Consider the following 20,989-nt stretch of genomic DNA (forward strand, 5'->3'; position numbering starts at 1 on the left):
AAACAGAGTATACTTAAATAAAAGAACAGTCTTCCAATTAACATCCAAAATGTGAATGCCTGTTAGTGTTTTTACTATGTCACACGAAGGAAAATAATTAAACAAAAATAAATAAGTTGCGAGGGAAGTAACTCGATCAGATCAAAAAAGGACTGGTAAGCGTCCTTTTGCATAGATATAATGAAAATGAAGAATTGAAGGTGTCCGAGTGCTTTCATAACATGCTATATGGATGGTAGTAATAAAAAAAGTTCAAATTTAAAAATGATGAGTTAGCACTTTGAATTAAACTTGAAGACATCAACTTGCATGCATGTACAAGTGTATTACATCATGAAAAGTAAATAATGTAGATTTTAAACAATTCACTGTAATGTAACTGAATGCTCATGTTGTAGCTGTGGAAGTTCTGAACTTGAATGCTGGCTACCAGCTTCAGCAGGATTTTCTTCAGATTGGTTTTCATTCTGGGAGTCCTGAAGAAAGAATTTATTACCACTGTTTTTTTTAAATTCATTTAATGAAAACATCTTGTGTTGTAGTTATCTTTAGACAATCATATAATATGTTACATTGCACGTATGTGCTTTATCTCAAAATTCTTTAACTGAAGAAAAATTATAATTGAGAGTACAGTGTGCAAATTTATGTCCAAAATATAAATGTCCGTGTTTATGCAATACATGTCATACGGTAGACATAAGGGTAAAATAATTAAGCAAAATACGTGATTATGTATTATCTAAAATGCATGCGTGTACATATACATGTAAATGTACTAGCTACCAGTAGTATAATTGAACCCAAAAAATTATATTTGTAACTTTGTTAACATCTTTATTCACATAATTCATGCTTATTTAGCATTTTCCTGAAAAACTACCAGTACATTTATATAAATCATAGTTGCGCATGGATATATTCATTTTTTTGCAAGCACCTCTGCAGATTGGTTTCCTTTCAAGTCAGAATTGGTATTGTACATATTGCTGCACTCAAAAACACATGGTATGGTATTTAAAATTAGAGTTATCAAACACTACTTGCCAAAGAATTAAGAATTAAGAAAAACTATTTATAAAGGCTAAGTTTACATATAGAGCATATCCTACATGCACCTGTGCATCTTTTAGGTGATGGCAACTATGAAAACAGAATTAATTTATTTTTAATCAGAAGTCAAGAATGGCAATAATAATAAACTTATTAATTTGTCAAAAAGAGATTATAACCAAAATATGACCATACTTATAAGTGCTCATGTACTCCAATATTGAACCAATTCTAGCAAAAGTAAACTCTCCTTTGTGATTATGTTTGTGAATATATTTTCAGAGTGATGAGCCAAATTTATTTTGTTTATTATGAAAGAATCAGTATTATCCGTGCCGTCATTTTCATCAGTCAAATCTAAGTCATTTGGGAAGCTTACACCAGAATCTCTGTTGGAAAAGGTATAATACAAAAAATAATCCCTTTGTATTTTGACAAAAAAGTTCCAATATTTGTAATTCTAAGATACATGTATCTTAATTAATAATGTGTTTTACCACAAACCACTATATTAGTTAAGTATGTACGTGCATAATATACATGTTTCCCATTAATTATGATGTTCAGTATGACAAGCCAAAGTGGACAAAAATCAATATTTTGTAATATTAGAAAATGCATTTTTAATATTACAAAATGAATTTTTAATATTACAAATTTTTTTTTTAATATTACAATTTTTTTTTTTTATATTACAAAATTTTTTTTTATATTACAAAATTTTTTTTTTAATATTACAAAAAAAAGTTTTAATATTACAAAAAAAATTTTTAATATTACAAAATTATTTTTTTTTAATATTAGAAACATTTTTTTTATATAACTATTCATTTTGTAATATTAACAATTCAATTGGTAATATTAAAAAATCATTTTCTAATATTACAAATTCCTGATTTAGTAGTATTATAAAATATCGCACATTTAGTAATAATACAAAATGAATTTGTAATATAAGAAAATGAATTTATAATATTAGAAAATGAATTTGTAATATTAACAAAATCACTTTGCAGTATTGCAAAATCAGTCACATTTTTTGATATTACAAAATGATTTTCTAATATTAAAAAATCGTAACTGAATACGACAATTCATTTTCCAATATCAGAAAATCTATTTTTCATATTAAAAAAGTGTTTTGTGGTATTAGAATTCTAATTTGTAATATTAGAAAATGAATTTTTAATATAAAAAAAATATATTGCAATGTATCCGTATATTACAATTTTCAGTTATAGATTTCTGAGCTCAAAACTTGATATATTGTATACAATTATGGCATATTGTATTTGTATTTATTCCAATTTGTAGATATCTTTTATGATTAAGTAGATTTTTATTATTTATTAGATTCTCTTTATCTTATACAGTTTGTGACATATTTTATACTTTATGAGAATTCTAATATTGTTTACCTTCTACTTCAGAATTTTACTAATATAAGTATATTATTGATGTTTCACATCTGCAGCAAAAGTCCTTTGTAACACTTTAGCAGTAATACTTCCTTAACTTATACTTATTCCACGACTTGTGACATATATTTCTTTTGTGTACCCATCTTAATCTTTAGTTTATGGTCAGTTATTGATAAACTTGATAAAGTCAAGTTACTCAACAATTATTTCAATATTTATTCAGATTAAATATATTCAATGCATCATCATCATCATCTTTTAACAGAGAGTAGGACAGAATGGACTACCATTTTGGTACATAAAACCACCAGCTTTAATCAAGCTTGCTTATTCTCATTCTATGTATGCTACACAATTGATAAGGTGAGTGCTTCAGGAATAAGACAATCTGTAATTCTCAATTGGTTAGCAAATAATAGCATGAGTAAAAGTGGTTTGAATGCTCGAAGATATTGTGCCATAGTGTTTTACATCACTAAAAAAAGGTTTTGATGTATTTAGAGGGCTTATAATCCCTACAGTTACATTTAACAGTTATAGGCATAAAAAAGTGGCAAAAAACAACTCTAAAAAATATAAAACTAAAATGTACATGTGTATCTGTGTATGGATAAAATTTGTATTGCAAGATTCTGGGCATTATATTTTTTTATATTGAATCATTATTAATCCTATTAAGTTCCCACTTCCCGGAACTTAAGCATGATATGATGCTATTTTAAGATTTGTTTCAGTTGATTACTGTTTTCACCAATGGGACTTAAAGGGCCGAAATATAAAGCTGATTCCCACAAAATTGAAAATAAAAGTGGAGACTGTCATTTGTTTTATCTAACTGACATATACTGGATGATTTGATTTATTTGTTTAATCATTTTATATAGTTACTCATAGGTACACATAAAGATTGCTTTTTTTGAAGGAAGACAACTTAAAAAAAAAGTAATTGTATGTAATTTAGGTATGGAAGATTCTCCGAAAACACAATTTGGAGAGAGGAAGCAGACAGCAATAAATGGAACTCTACCTTGAAAGCTGTATCGGCCAATTACAGACAAAACTTATATTTTACAGGTATTTGTACGTGTGTATACTTTAAATTTTTAACCGAAACCATACAGAAAGCATTCCTTGAACATTCAGATAACCTTACAAATTAAGGTTTGACATAGTATAATTAAGAACAAATATGTGATTGTGACACAGGTCCTGAAATGTTATTAATCTTGTTATGTTGTTTATTGATGTAGCAAAAGAGTGGAGAGGAAATGTCCATGCATGTAACATCTATTAACATGCAACATTCAACAGTCATTGAGAACTTTTTTATACATTTAACCCCAAACATGTTCTAGCATGCTACGACATGGTGTTAACAACACTGTATTTGGCCATCCAAATAACATAATTTAAGATGCATAAATACAACATTTGACAAATTTGGTGTCTGATGATTTAAATAGGGTTTGACTTATTCAATTGATATATTTCAGATGCTTTTGTCATAGATATTGCTACAAAGGAGATTGGGAAAATAACTAACTTCATCGAAAATACTCAAGTAACATTAATTATGGTGTGTCTATTTAGTTAGAAATGATATTACTGTAGTACCATTGAAAGAAGACTATCTCATGTCCTCTAAATTAATATTGTAGTGACTTAATAAATTTATTTGTCTAACAAATTCACAAAAGTTTGTAAACATGGGATTATCTGTATTAAGTGTCAATCTCTGTGTTAATCAGGCAGTAGGTGAAATATGGTATAAAAAAAACCATCATTTTGTAAGTGTGATTTGACTCTGCACCATCAGAATCAATGCAAAAAAAACCAAGATTTTTCATATGTTGGTGCATTGAGTTGTAATTTCATTGAAACTTTGAAAATGAACATTTCAAGGGCAGATAACGGTCAAAAAAATTTTTTTTTTTAACATTCTATTTGAAAATTTCTGTGGACAGAGTAATCAAGGGAACCAAGGTTTTAGTGGTCATCAAAGGAATGTAATCTAGGTACAAACACCAGACATGAAAAAAAAAAGACAAACACAACATAGAACATAAAATGCCTGAAATAATACCGGTACATACAAAGTAACAAAAGCAAATGAGCAACTCGGACTCCACTCAAAACTGGGAGCATGGTCCAAGTGCACTGGTAGGATAAGCCAGTAATGCAGAGATCACATTATGGTATTTTCAAATTGAGAAAGTTGCCATTGTCAGATTGGTGGGGTTTTGACATTTATGTTTCTGATTCTTCCCATTTTGCCTGATTCTTACAATGACTTACACTTAATTTCTTTTTTTCTACTGATATTTGCATGAACAATCTTCTGACTCAAATTACCATAACTGCAAGTCCAAGATAGATGCATGTAAGCATAGATGCAAATCTTCCAGAAAGTTGGTGGCTGTGAAAAAAGGTAAAATAACCATAACTTGTAACTAGATCAAACCTTAACTTGTAAAGTGCTTAAATGTTGCTTAAGCATCTGTAAGGAAAAATATTAATGTTTTAGTACTTCAATTATTTCAGTTTAATTTGCAATGGAGAAGATGAATCGAGGTTAATCTACTCTAACTACATATGACCATGAGGAACTAAAGTTTTACTTATTTGATGAGGATGAAATTGAACTGAAAACTATATCTGATGATGTAAGAAGACTATTTCTGTTGTTTTTTTCACAAAAGGTTTTTTTATTGCATCTTTGATATCTCATATAATACATCAGATGACTTTCATATTATTTAGAATATATAATTCATACTATTTAAGACATCTGTATAACATAAAAAAGACTTTGAATAATATATAAGATATATTAAATACTATACTTATTTTCTTATATTTAGCACATAGTTCATGTTGGTATGGGTTGTATAGGTTATTGCTATGGACCAGTTGGTTTCCCCCTAAAAATGAATTAAAAAAGAGTGGAAAATATACACATCTAAATTTTATGTCACATTCATAATATTAAAGCAAGGCTGTCCATTTTTTCCTACCAGAATAGAGATTGTATATATCTTTTTGGGTCGATAAAACAGTCATTCGCAAATGAAATTTCAGATTTTTTTATTTGCAGATTGATATATTTGGTTTGGAACTTTTCAGATGAAGAACAAGATTTTAACCAAAAACAGATTCAAAGTAGAAATTGAAACTCATAAACTCCCAATAATTTTTTTCCTAGATGATAGAAGTTCTAACATCGCTGGTATCCACGTCATTGTGAGCAATTGCAGTTTGCAGGATTGCCAATGTCTTTCCGCCAATCTGCATCAACAGATGAGTCAATATTGGACATGATGAAGACAATAATGAAGGATGCAGAAGAAATGAATAGGTATTTACTGACAAAATAATTCTTTATTAAAACATATCATAGACCAACATTTTTAAATCTAAAATTTAATGTTAGTTAATTTTTTTTGATTGAATCGACAAAATTGAAATCTACATTAGAATGCACCAAATAATGCATACAAAATAGATTAAGAACTAGGTCTTGCTTGCCACACCTACTTTCAAAAATTGAAGATGACTTCCATTTATAAGTGTGACTTGAGGATTCGCACTGGTTATACTGATCTACAAAAATGTAGTGTAAATATAACACCATAACGATAAAACAAAGTTTGATTTAGTGCTTTAATTGTTTGTTTTTTTTTGTTTGTAATTGATGAAAAGGAGGAAAGGAGGAAAACATCATACGGGTAGTTACAGAGATATCGCTTTGTGTATGTGACTACAACATGATGGCTGAAACTTCAAATCATATGGGTTCAAGCACAAACAAGTTTTGTCAAAGATGTCATGTAAGATATACAATGTAAATCACAGTTCTAATACTGAACGGCATTCCTTTTAAAACTTGAGTCATGTTTCAATATAAATACATGTATGTGGTCCACTTTTATGACAAATACACAGCATTTTCATATCTTTTTTCTTGTTTTGAGTGGAGGATTGACAGAATATATTCACTGATATGAATAACTCTTCTGTGATGTTTGTTGTTTCTAAATTGATTTCTTTTCATTTACAGGCAAAACAAGTGAAAACAGTATTACGACAGGAAAGACACGAACTGTGAAAGAGTCAAAACAAGTCCTCCAAAGTCTAGCCATTAATGACAGAAAAGATTTGAGGCAGCAACATGGATTAAAACCATACCTTAACTGTATATGAGACACCATTAATCCTCACAGGTACAGCTATTGCTATGATCAGTGTACAATCCTTTTTCTCTTATTTAAAACATATCCTCTTAATTCAGAACATCAACTTCAGTACTAATAAATAAAGATGTGTTGTTGTAATGAACTCTTAAAGTACCTATGACCTGATCATTTCATATGAACTATTGACCATGGGGAAAAAGTTATTTTAGTTTTCCATGCATAGCTAGACTGAAGAGAACTACTGGGTATTTCTTTAAAATTGATGCATACTTAAACATACTTGTAAGTCCCTATGCTTTGCTAATTATCACAGTGGTGAGGTCTACAAAATTAAAAAAATAAGAATACAATATTATTAATTTTCATTTTTATTCTTTTTACATTTTCTATTTCAGTGACATCCCAGTTGATCCCTTACATTGGATGTTCCTGGGCCTTTCAAAATATCTTATAAAACAATGCATTTCAGATCTAACTGAGCTTCAACAAGAACAAACTGCAACTTCTAATTGACGGCATGGACCAATCTTCATTTTCATATAAATTGAGAGGAGACTTTATAAAATATGTTGATTCTAGACAAGGGAAAGATGTTAAACAATATTTAAGTGCTTGGTTTAGTTATGAATAGGCAGTATATGGTTTAAAAATTGCCGGTTCATGTCACTTTCATGTCTTAGTAGTAAGTATTGAGACTTCGCATACAGAAAAGGGAGTCTGGTGCTATATTGAATTTTCAATACAATCAATTTTTCTATTATGTAGGCAATTAACCATTTGGATATGCCTATGCGTTTTTGAAAAAAAAGCCTGGATATCAAATATCTTGAGATAATTTGTTGACCAATGGTGTATCTTATTACTTTATGATATATTACATTATATATTATCTTTCTCTTTAATTTAAGGTTCAAATAGGTTCTTACCACATGAAAATGGTTGGCTTACCAGATATAAAAGCTGATCTAATTGCTAAGTTAGCATAAGTAAAATAGCAATAAATTATAGAATTTTCTCTTTTTAGTTTCCTGGACAAAATTTCAACTTGAAAGATTTTACCAAAAGTTGGTATGAATATTTCCAAAACTGGTAATATGAGGGGCACTACATTCTAACAATAAAAAATAAAATGTCAAACAAAAATGGTACAGGAGAAGAAAAAAAATGGTGCAAATGTAATTCAAATCTATGCAAATGTAGAAACAGCGGTTAGAGGAGGACTCCTCATTAGAGGTTTTGCCCCTGAAAAGCATAAAAAACAACTTTTGTGCTGTTTTAGCCAGTAGCTTGAAAACCATAAAGACAAAAAAAATTAATAGATTAAATTATCTTTACATTATTTTACATATTTGCAAAGAGATAGTAACCAAAGACGAATACACTACACATGATTTGCATATGCTGGAAAGCAAAATAGACAACTACTTGCGACGATTAAAACATGTGTACCCTTCCCTGTTGTCAAGGGTGAAAACACATTTGTCAACACATATTTTAAGTTATATGTGCTTGATGTCTGTTGAATATTTACAGGAAAATATAGTAAATTAATTTCTTTAAATAAATTGTTTTTCCCCAATGTCTAATGCTTCTAATGGCAGAAATTGAGTGAATATTGCAATTAATATTGTGTAAGCCACAAAGTTTACTACAAATATTTTTTTAAAACATAAACGCAAAACTGCTTCCACACATGGAACTCATTTATCGTCACAAAAATGTATCGGGTCAAAGGTACCATATTGAATAGTAAATTTTAAATTCATACAATTAATACAAATGCTATATTTTTTATATAGATAGATGATATCAAAGAGCATGGTCCACCACTTTGTTACACGGAAGACGCTTTCGAGAAAATGCATGGTGGTATCAGGAGGCATAAATTCAACCAAAATAATCTAGCAAAGTGTGGTGATACTGCTATGGCTTTTGCTGAGAAAGAGTTCCTCACGCATCTCATATCTGGTGGATATTTTTTAACAGAGGACAAAAAGTGGTGAGAATTAACCATTCATTTATTAACAACTATTTTACATTCAAATTCTTTAGAAATTTGATGTTAAGTATGTAGTAAGCGAGCAAGTAAATTATTTACTTCAGGACATCTGCTTGTAACATGATCAATTTACAAATCACATATTTATAAAAATATATCATACTGGCAAAGGGTATTTGCAACATTTACTGGCTGACCGGAGATTTTTTTTTTATCGCTGTAGTTGACTTCCTTTAATTCATTATTTTTGACAAATACCCCTTGACGGCATGACATATTTGTTTAAGTCAACCGAAATATCAATTATTCTTTATACGTGTTCAATAGAAAAAATAAGTTAAGTTTTTTGATTGAGCAATTAAATTCAACTGTAATGATTTGTACATCCATCTGTTGTCTGTTTGCTGAAGGAAGGTACAAATGGGGAGTTGGGACCAAATGAATAATATTTTTTTTCATTTATTTAATTTTCTATCTTAATTCTTCTTAAAAAGCAAAATTTTCTGTTTAACTTCAATACAGAGTTTGTTTGGCAGAATAATGTCCATGACAACAGGTTTTGAAATTAGGATTTACTTTATAGCCATCAGCTAATCACCAACTCACGTTTGCCTTCTTATAACCATTGCTCCATGTATGTATGTATAATACACATTCTTGGAAGTATTCTTGTAATCTCTGAGTTACTAGTTTTATCAAGAGAGAACTATATTTTGAAATTAAACGTCAATTGACTTATTTGCAGGGTTCAATCATCTGAACGTGTAAAACATTTGACAAAAAAAAAAAAAAAAAGGAAATACAAGCTTTCATTGGACAGCCAGTGAGTGTTCAGGAGGAAAGTGATTGTGTTTTAGTAAAGGCTGAAAGAGAAAGCCAGACAAATGAGGAGCCATGTTATAACTGACCAGGAGTTAATTAGAACTGCACAAATCTTAACGGGGGATGTCAACACAACAAATTGGCTCATTAAATACCACAAGTCTGTGAGGTGCAAAGCGTGGAACTTAGCATACATAGGCAACACCATTCTTTATACAGATGAGAATCCACAGGTATTTATGTATGAAGATTTTGCACATACTTAGCTTCAGGAATTAATACTTGCTGTTAATGTAAAATTCAGGTAAATTGTATGATATGTGTGGTCAAACATAAGTCTTATCTTACTGATTTTTGTCCAAAATGAAATTTGTTCTTTTGTGTGTCAGATTCTATAAATCTTCTTTATTACTGAAGTGTAACAACGGAAAACCAAGAAAATGAATTATCAAGTTTGATTTGTTTACAGTATCACATACATCCCATTACAAACTACATCTAATTCTTGTAATATGTTTCCAGATTTCCATTGGTGTCTCAGAAGATGCTTTCCAGATGGATGGTGAAAAAAAAAACATACAAGTGATTGGAATTAAAATCTTTGTAAAAGTTGACTTGAATTCTATATTGAAATTTCACTCAACAAGGTTAGAATTAACTGATGATATAAAATATATAAAAGCTAGTAGTGTTTGCCAAAATGTCTGTTTGGTTCATGATTGCTTGTCTTGTGGATGCAGGGAGAAAGAAGTTAGGAAAAATGTTGTAGTTGAGCAAGAACAAGTAAATGTAAAAATAAAATAATCTGGCGTCATTGTATTCACAACAAATTTTACTATCTTAATGAATTTAGGTTTAACCAATGTGCAAAATATAAAGTTTTAAGTAACTTTCTTTGCAAAATCTGAAAAATGTGATACACCCCCAAAAAGACGACATATTTTTATTTTTGTAATTAAGCTGTTTTATGGGTGTATGCTATGAAATGTGTAATTATTCATAGAAATCTGCCTGTTCTTAGGATATAATCCACATTGAAAACCCAGTAGATTATATTGCATTTAAGCGCCATTTACAGAGTTATCTCCCTTAATTTTGAAATTTACAGTGCATTCTATATTTTTTTATCTCCTAAGAGCATGGGTTGTATGAAAAACCACATGTTAATTTCTGTTTACTGTGACATTTCAAACGAAATATCAAAAATAGAAATATCTAAGCTTTTTACCCACGAATCACATTTTGCATGATCCTTAGCTGGAGTACTACTTAATTGTGATTTGATTATAATTCCTGCATGGTTCATTGACAGGCCATGTAATGTAATGTACTTTTATAATTAAATTGTAAGTCAATAAATCCAAGGACATATAATAACAGAGATAAGAAATAGTTTATTGATAATATAACACAGCGGAGAACAAGTTTCCTTGACCTGTCCACATATTCTTAAACTACTTTTGCCCTGGGTATTTGCATCTGAAATAGTTGTATCAAATTCAAGATATAATAAGAGTAATAAAGGGAGCTAAGTTTGAAGCGGATATGAAAAAAAAAAGGACAAAGACCAGATATGTAATAAAGAATAACACAACAAATAACACAAAATAAGTAAAATAATACCTATAAAGTAACAATAGTAAATGGGCAACTCGGACGCCAATGAAAAGTGAGAGTATGAACCAAACAATGATGATACTGATTTTTTTTGCAATTGTCTTTTGAAATGAAATAGTTATGATAGGTTTAATTGAAAATCATGAATTAAATTTTGAATTATTTTATTTGTTGTTAAAATCGGGGGGTACGTAACTAGTTTTCAATAGTTCTTTTAATTGTGATTTGAACATGAAAGCTAGATATTATAGAATGGGAAATTGAAGGTTTTGTTTCAATGTTGCCAATGCTTAGTTGATCATTTAAGTAACTTTGTTATTGTTGTTTCAATAAATATAAAGTCACGGTCCGTGTCGTGTGTTAATATGAGATTTAAGTTTGTTACAAGTGTCTTGTATATCATATATATATGTGTCTGAAAAACAGGATCCGAAAATTATTTTTTTCGCAAACTTTAAAATCAAAGAAATTTATTGAAAATTTTTGTCATGATTCAATAACATCACAGAGATATTTTGTGTACAATCTGTACAGTTTGTGAAATTAAAAACTAAGAAATTAATTTAATTTATAACAAGATTTTTGTTTGGCTGTCTCTTTGAACAAGCCAGACATATTTCGCATAACATAATTTTGTACTGCAATATTATTAATGTTGATTGGTTTAAATAATGTTTTGAATATAATTCTAATTTTCATAATTACTACTGGAATCCAATTAAAAGGAATGTTTCTGTTTTTTACAGATTATCTAAAATAACTTGTATTGGGCCAGTTTTCACCTTTTATAAATGGCTTGGTTTTAAAAAAAATTAAAAAAAGACTATGCTGGTAAAAATATTCTACATGACCCACTTTCATCGATAAATAATTGAGTTGTGATTACAGCAATGATAAACTATGAGTAACCTTTAATTATTCCAAAATATAGACCTTGTTATTCAAAGGCAGTTACAATATAGTATTGTGTTTTACCCTTTCACAGTAAAGACTCTCTTCTATGAAAAAGCTGTTCACCTGCTCGTAACTTTGTTTCTCAATTGGCCAAATACTGATAACTTATTAGTGGTATTAAAAAACTGCATCAAAAATTGACATCTCATATCATGCATTAGGTATGAAATGTAGGAAATTGTAAATTTTACCGTATCAGCTGTCTATTTCTTATGATAATTCTTGTTTGATATTGTAAATCTTTTTTAACACTGGATCGTTCTACTCTTTACAATCAATCCTGAACTAGCAGAATTCTGGGATCAAATCAATTTTGACTTTTTAGTCAATTCTTGATGAGTTGTTATTGTGTAGGAAATCATATGATATGGTCAGGTATTCCTGCTTCAAAGTTTAATATTAAAGCGCAAATTTGATAAAAGACAAAAACTGTTTTGGGGGAAATCATATGTGCATTAACTTCCCAACTAGCATAAATCTCATTTTACAACTGTTTAGGATCTTTCACATTTTATTCGGATATGATTCTTTAATAATTGTACCTGTCTATCATGTCTACTATCTGCATAACTATTTGTTTAAAAATATGAAAAAACAATTCTACCTTTTTTTTCTTTCTTTTCATTGCTGAACTAAAAAAAATATTTGTAAAACTAACCTTTACAAGATTCTTTGCCGTTTGTTATTTAACTAACCCAACCCACTAGCCATGCCGACATGGCTTATTTCCTTAGTAAAGGTTTATCTTGCAAGTGATTTTGTTGTTGCTGCTGTGTGTTGTGGTTTGTTTTTCCTATCTTCCATTTCACATGTATTGATCTGTTTTCTACATTGTGTATCCGTTTGATGTATCCTTCAATTTTACTATTTGTTTTGTCTCATAGACTTAAACAAAAAAAAAAAAAAAAAAAAAAAAAAACAATTAAGAACAACGATTTATTGAAGTCATCACTACAGACGTTTTATGGTTGCATCATGAGCACCAACACCCACCGAGTTGCTCATAAAAAGTCAAGTCCGGGGTAGATGGAAGAGGAAAGGAAAACTGAGACACGTTGAACAAATCAGTTTTCATTACGCAGGTGGATACACCGTAGCGATTCACGAGTTCATCATGACGACCATAAAACTTCTGTACTGATGACTTCAATCCTGTAGCAACATAACCCTGTTCCTGAAGCGTATTTTTAGAAGTCTATCACGATACAAAAAGTCTGCGTAGTTTCGGCAATATCTTGTATATAACGTACTAATGGTGATTTGAAAACTTCATATGCTGAAGAGATGTTGCCACAAATAAAGAGAAAGTTGACACTTCTGAATGAAAAGTCATCACGTTTGTCGTAATGTTTGGTCAAAAGTTTTCCTTTACCGTCGATATTCTAAGTGTAGGTCAAGATATGAGGCTGACTTAACAGGTCATTCATTTGATTACCGCTATAACCTTGGTTCTCTTAATCATGAAAAAAAAATGGCAAGCATAAAAAATAGTGAGATGAGCAAATAAGCTATAAAGATTATTACGAAGTGGTAAATAAATCAATACATACAATTATAGTATCCTACTCTAGTGTAAGTAAATGCATGTTCATATTTGGAATGTAAGATGGCATCATTATTGAATCAACAAATTTTACTTGGAAAAAAGTTTGAGGAAGATACCTTGAGTTTTAAATAATTAAATGGAATGCACTGCATCTAAAAAGTCACGTAGGCATAACTTTCTGGAAACCTTCAATATAAAAGATTATTATCAGAATGCAATAGCATTAAAACCTATGATTTTTCAACTCTTTATGATTCTTTTCCCCATACTTACAATCTTGACCGAAAAGCATTATACATCGTTGTTACTCCAAAACTACGGTACACCTAGGTACAAATTTGTAGTTCTTGGTAACGATTCCTCATTCTTTGTAAAAATGATTCTAAATTATCTTCCAATTATACAGAAGAAGTTTTCAAAATGCTGGAAGTTTTGATCGACAACATATTTGTTCAGTGTGGTGGACACGTTTTTTTAATACACAATCGCATTCCAATGGTAATACATTGTGTTATTCGTCCTGTTAGCCTATTCCTTCACTTTTATCAGGTTAACATAATAGCTGATCTGATCCAAAAGAAGGAAAATCGTTTGGCTAGATCGTTTAGTTTCAGTTTCCGCTACATAAATGACGTATTATCTTTAAACAATCCTGGCAGAAATTAGGGAAATTATGGCTTGCATCTCTCCCAAAGACCTTTAAAAAAAGAATAATACAGACACTTGGAAGTCAGCCTTGTATCTTGACCTACACTTTGAGATCGGTGGTAAAGGAATTCATTGACCAAACTATACGACAAACGTGATGAGCTGTCATTTCGTATTGTCAGCTTTCCTTTCATCTGTGGCAATATTCCTTCGTGCGGAGTTTTCATATCACCACACATGTTATGCCAGAGCCTTCTGTAACCACTCAGACTTTTTGTATCGCGCTAGAATACTTACAATTAGGCTTCTGGAAAAGTTGCTACCATTCCATGAACTTGTGGACAATTACGGTGTATCCATCTGTACAATGAAAATGATTTGCTCAATGTTTTATGGTTTTCCTTTCCTCTTTCGTCTATCCTGGACTTGACTTTTTATGAGTAACACGGAGGGTGCTTCTAGAAAAGCAGAGGACAATTACCCTACCCGTACACCTGATCCATGCTCCAAGTTTTTAATGGAGTCCGAGTTGCTCATTTACTTTTGTTACTTTTTATGTATAGTTTTAGTTATTTTATTTTCTTTGTTGTATGTGTCTGTTTTCCAGGTCTGGTCTTTGTCCCTGGATTACAATCTTTTTATTTTATGGTAACAAATCAGATGCATTGACAATTTGTCACAAAAATTGAAAAAAGTTTAGTCTCAGTTTAATATTATGTTATTCTTCGTGACATGAGCTTACAACAGTTCATTCTTAAAAAAAAGTGATTGTAAACATGTTTATGAGTTATGCTGTCCATTATTTTGACTACTAAGCTTATCAAAGAAATATTTATGTATTCGACGGTTAAGCGGTATCCCCTTTTTTGTTTTAAATCGGAGTTACTTTTGCGGTCTGTCGCCTTGAGCGAATTTAATATTGAAGAGATTTATTACATATTATTTTTGTATTGATTGAAATTTTTCAGGGCTGATTTTTAGCATCTTATGGCTTATTATATCAGAACCTGATGTTTTATTCCGGTTTAGAATTTTGATAGCATCTTCTATTTAGGAACGTTCCATATTTATGGTAAATATTTCATTATTTGATTTTCATCCATTTTGGTAAAGGGTTATTTGTTTCTTTAATGTTTGATATAGAATGTAAGTATTCATTTAAAACGATGCGCTTTTCATCGTCCTCGTTCACCGTATTCAACAGTGACTGAATATCTGAGACTTTGTCAACGGCGGAATATTTTAAGAACATTTTCAGATTTTGAAAGCATCTCCATAATTTTCCAATAAACTTTTTCTTTTGCCGTTTTTTTTACAAGTTATCAACCTTATTTCTTTGTTTCTTATATTTTTTTCGTTACCACCGGGTTGCTGGTATTTTTGGATTTTTTCCGGGTACTATTGCGAACAAGTATAGCCTTCCTGATTTCAATATTGAACCAATGTTTATCTGTACCTTTTATATTTACTTTTTTTTATTGAACACATCCTACATCTATCGAATACCACAGCAGGGTTCTTTACCGTGCGAGGAACATGACATCTTTCCCAACACGGTGCACCACCATGGTTTGCAGTCGGATTTTCCGTATTATAGCCTGACAACCCCAGCATGTAACACGCCAGAGGTACTCCATTCTACCACCTGGGGCACACATCCCAGTTGCTTTGTGGGCAGAGCACCTAGCACCCGGCTAGGTTTCTGAATACTATTTAGTAGCCTTTTACGACAAGCTTAACGCTCCTGCAGGCCTATTCTTTCAACACCCGGACCTGTACGAGAATAAAAAACCGTAAATAAATGTACAAAAGTACAAACTATGGACTACTAGCAGTTAACTGACATGAATGTATGTCCCTATCGTATGTAAAATGCCATTCCCAATTCTATCCATATAGGTATGAGAACCACGGTACATCACAAGTCATACAATTAGGACACCACCTATACCATGCCGAAAAAAAACCCAACTACTTTTTAATATAGTGTTTTAATTTCATCGTAATGACCTTTGAATATAAACATGCTTATTCTAAATGGTAATAAAATCATGTGTTGTTCCATATTCAATGTTATTCTGGAAAATGAAAACTGCCATCTTTATTCAGTCGAAAAGACAGTCGCATGAAGTTTTTCTAACTCTGCAATCCATATTTGTTTGATACAATGACAACGACACATTTATACACGTAAAATCTAAACACAAAACAAACTGCTTTAACAATAGTGGCTTCTAATCAAACGAAATGCTGATTTTTTTTAGATAAATATAAATTCAATCTGAACTATGGTTTTTCTGAAATTAAGCAAAGATTTGAGGAAAAAAACATAAAATGAGTACTAATTCATAGAGTTTTGGTTTAACACGATCTTCACAAAACCGTGTTTTGTCAGGAAAATATAATAGCTGTCTAAGAACAACGAAGATGAACAAAGGAGCTACACTTTCTTAGAATAACATAGACATTACATGGAAATGGCAAAACTTAGCTTTAAATTCATTTGTGTCCGTGTGTGTTTGATTATGTGTGTGTGTGTGTTTGTTAGTTTTTGTTTTGTTTGTGATTTGTTATGTTTTTGTTTTTTGGTTAGTTTGAGGCTTTGCAAACCTACATGTCTTAAATGGTTCGACACACTTTATTCTCGTGACAATGTAATATCATATGTTTGTTTAGAAGACAATATGGGGATATACCATCCTCGATATTCGTTTGGATCATCTTATCATAGATAACAAGTTGGACAATGTTCAATGCTGTCAAGGTGTTACTGTTAAACGTGGTGTATGTTTTACACCTTGTAATATTGTAATAAAAAGTATGCTATGGGTAGGTATTTCAACAGGTTTCAAGTCACGTTCTCTACGATAATAGTAAATGTATGTTATGCAAATACTTTAATGAGCTAATAGCAGTTTAATTAAGACATATAAGCTTCAGTTAAGCATTTGATAAAGTTAAAAGGACTGGCGATTTCAGTGGAATATTCAAGCAAGCGAGACAATACGATTGCTGTAACATCTGCGGATAAAGGTTGACAAATACTTGCCTTCAGCAACTCATAGTCAACCAAATGATGAATTTGTGTATATATGACAACAATAAAGTTTTATTACAATTTACAAGTACAAAGAAAAACACCTTTAAAACGCAAACGAGTCGTAGTAAAAGCAAATCGTTTATCACTTTTTGTATTTGTTGGATTTCCGACACTAAAATTTAATTGACAATGCTCAATAAACGTTTCTGTTATGCTGCAACCATTATCTACTTAAATCAATACAAGATTTTAATTTCTCCTTATTTGTACATTGATATTACCAGTGATGATATTTTATAAACCACACCAATTATCATCCGATAGAACTTTATACCCAAGGTTATGATATAGACACGTTCCAGATGTACCCGTTTTGTTTTTGTGACAGAATTAATGTTTTTAAATCTTTAAATAATTTTATTTTGTTTTGACTTCATTTGTTATTGAATGTCGAAAGTATAGTTATCAAGCAGCATCCTAAATGTCAATTTGATTGGTTATCCTACATCAACATAATTAAGGTGCTGAAAAGAAAAGAAAATCTATATTTATCTAAAGTTAAAATTATTAAAATGATAAGGGTTATTGTCAAAAAAATACACTCTGAATGTTTTCTGTTTCTAAAAAAGCAGAGGACGCTTACCCTACCAGTGCACCTGGTCCATGCTCCCAGTTTTTAGTGGAGTCCGAATTGCTCATTTACTTTTGTTACCTTGTATGTATGATTTTAGTTACTTTATGTTCTCTGTTGTGTATGTCTGTTTTTCATGTCTGGTCTTTGTCCCTGGATTACATTCTTTTGATTACTGCTTTAACCTTGGTTCCCTTGATTACTCTTTGAATAGGACGAGAAAAATGTTCTCTGTGCCTCTTACTATACATGCTGTATTGTGCGATAACATCCTAAATTATATGCATGTTAGTTCATACGGTTAAGCCAACACTCAGACTGCACATTAACTTGCTTACAGAAAATCATAATAGGTTAAACAGACATCGATTAGAGATAATACAGCGCATGTTCTTGGGGGATGAAAGAGACTCCTATTTTTCATTACACATATCACTAAATTTCGAGTTTTAACCAGCTTATGCACTAGTGGTATTTACAGTTCCTGTCATGTTTGTCTTCTAATATTTTCAGGAATTATGGAAATAAGTATGCATTCGGATCATCGACCTTTCCAATTAGAAAAATTGTCTTTGGGCAACATGTTGGAAACACAACAAACCCATTACAGATCCAAGTCACAGTGTATGTAATAAACACAATAATTTAAAAACCTACTTAATTACATCTTGTATTCCACTAGAGAGTTTTGCTGAATTAACAGACAACATAAATATAAATATGTTTTGTCCATATCAAATGAAAACACAAATTTGCGACACCAGTGTTATATGAAAGAAGGAGTGATGGTAAAGAGAATGTAATCTAGGGACAAATACTATGCATGGATAAAGGCACACAAAAAAATCATATTATCCCAAAATAATACAAATACATAAAAAGTATCAAAAGTCAATGAGCAACTTTAACTCTGGAAGCATGTACAAGGTGCTCAGGTAGGGCAAGCGTCCTCTGTTTCTATAAATACCCGCAGAGTTGCTTATAAAAAGTCAAATCAAGATAAGCAGAAAGAGGAAAGAAAATGTGACGTTGAACAAATCAGTGTTCATGGTTTAGATGAATACACTGTAACGACGCACGAGTTCATGATTACCACCATAAAACTTCTGTAATGATGACTTCAATCTTGTAGCCCCGTGTGGGTCCGGGTGTCAAAAGAATAGGCCCTCAGCAACGCTAAACTTGTCAAAGGCTACTAAATAGTGCTCAGAATCTTGGCCGGGGGCTATGGTACTCTGTGAACACAGTAACTGGGTTGTTAGCCCCAGGTGGTGGAATTGGGCAAACCTGGCATGTTTCAGGCTGGGTCGTCAGGCCATGCTACGAAAAACCTGACCGCAGACCGTAGTAGTGCAACGTGTTTGGAAAAATGTCGTGTTTCTCGCACGTTAAAGATCTCTTCTGTAATATTCTCCCGGAGTAGGAAGCACAGGACTTCGCCACAGGACTCCGCCACAGAAGGCTAAATTACCCGACCCTACTGTCGACTCAATTATCCTTATGTCCCCTCCCATTTTTCATTTCATCATTATTTCATATTCATTTTTTTACCCATTTCATGTCCATCGCCTTAATATATCTGAAATATTGCTGCTCGGGCGTTAAACCCCCACAATCAATCAATCAATCAATCAATCAATCAGATTTGTAGCAACATAATCCTTTTTTTTTACATTTAATTACTGTAGATACAACTACTTCGTATTTCCACAGTTTTAGACTTGTTTTTATATATATTTTCAAACATTGTAACATCTGTAAATAAAAGTTATAGTTTGTACGCGCCCTTTCCCATGCGTCTTCAATATCCATCTTTTCAAGTTCAAGAACTATCTGGATTAAGAGGACATCATTCATATCACTCAGCTTTTATTAAAATAATTTGACAAATGTTTTATATAATCTGATTTGGCCAACTGATGGTAAAGTAATGAACATGAAATTTAAGTCACTGTAAATTCTAGTGGAAATCAAAAGAATGTAATCCAGGGACAACTTAGATCAGACAGGTAAGCTTCAGACAGGTTTGACATTATGTCTGACTGACTGCATCATTTGATAAATTAAAGGGCGTTGATAGTATTTTAATATAAAGTTCAGTTATAAGTTTGATGAGATACAGACCATGGGCAGTATTAGTACTTGAGACCTGTGTGTCAAGTACATGTACTCATGTAAGGTGCGATAAAATGTCATTAATGTTATTAGTCCCAATGAAGTTCTTTAGGTCAGCATCACTTTAAGATGTATCACAAATAAAACGCTTAGTACCGTTTTGCAGTAAGGCTTCTCTGACCATTAAAAGTAAATTCTTTAGGTCAGCTCTTGCTAATTTTGATCAGGTCTACCGCTTCAGAAGTGAAAAGCATCATCAGCAAGGTGAACTGGAGAACACTGGCGCCTGCTGGTATAATAAAATTATGTAAAACAAAACAGAAGTGCCTAACATTTAACGAAACATTTATCATTTTTGATCAAACAATTTACAAACTAGGCATGTATAATTGCTACCTCCTATTGACTCAAGTGGTAAAGTGATATTGTTTGGTGACGTGACTAATAAGATATGTCCTTATTTCGGGTGTGAATTTATTTGGCATACATTTTATCACTGCTGACATATAATGCAATATAGGGATGAGCGTAACCGAGAACAGTTACAAACAGAGCCTTTAAAAAAACAACCAAATAGAGCGGTTACGCGGTAACAAATAGAATCTAAATAGAATCTTAACATTGGAGCGGGGACAGTGGGGACAGATTTTTTTCTAAAATAAAATTAGATACTGCGGTTACGCGGTGACACGGTGACAAACAGAATCTATATAGAATTTTTTATTGGAGCGGGGACAGCAGGGACAAAAAGAATATCATAATTTTTTGTAAATACTGCGGTTGCTCGGTGACACGGTGACAAACAGAATATATATAGAATGTTTACATTGGAGCGGGGAAAGCTCATATGCTAATAGAGACACGATTATCATACAGCGGAGAACGAAACTCGCGGCCTTTCCATGTATTTATTAAACTACTTTTCCTGCTTTCAGGGATGTCCATTTTAC

General features: G+C 31.4%; 1 pseudogene; it reads left to right on the forward strand.

Moving 5' to 3' along the window:
* Positions 1–228: 228 nt before the first annotated feature.
* On the forward strand, positions 229–18,556 carry LOC148598560 (uncharacterized; annotated as a pseudogene).
* Positions 18,557–20,989: the final 2,433 nt, after the last annotated feature.

The sequence above is a fragment of the Perna viridis genome, chromosome 14 (genome assembly GCF_037379345.1).
Source record: "Perna viridis isolate PV_CMFRI_1.1 ecotype Kerala chromosome 14, ASM3737934v1, whole genome shotgun sequence".
NCBI lineage: Eukaryota > Metazoa > Mollusca > Bivalvia > Mytilida > Mytilidae > Perna > Perna viridis.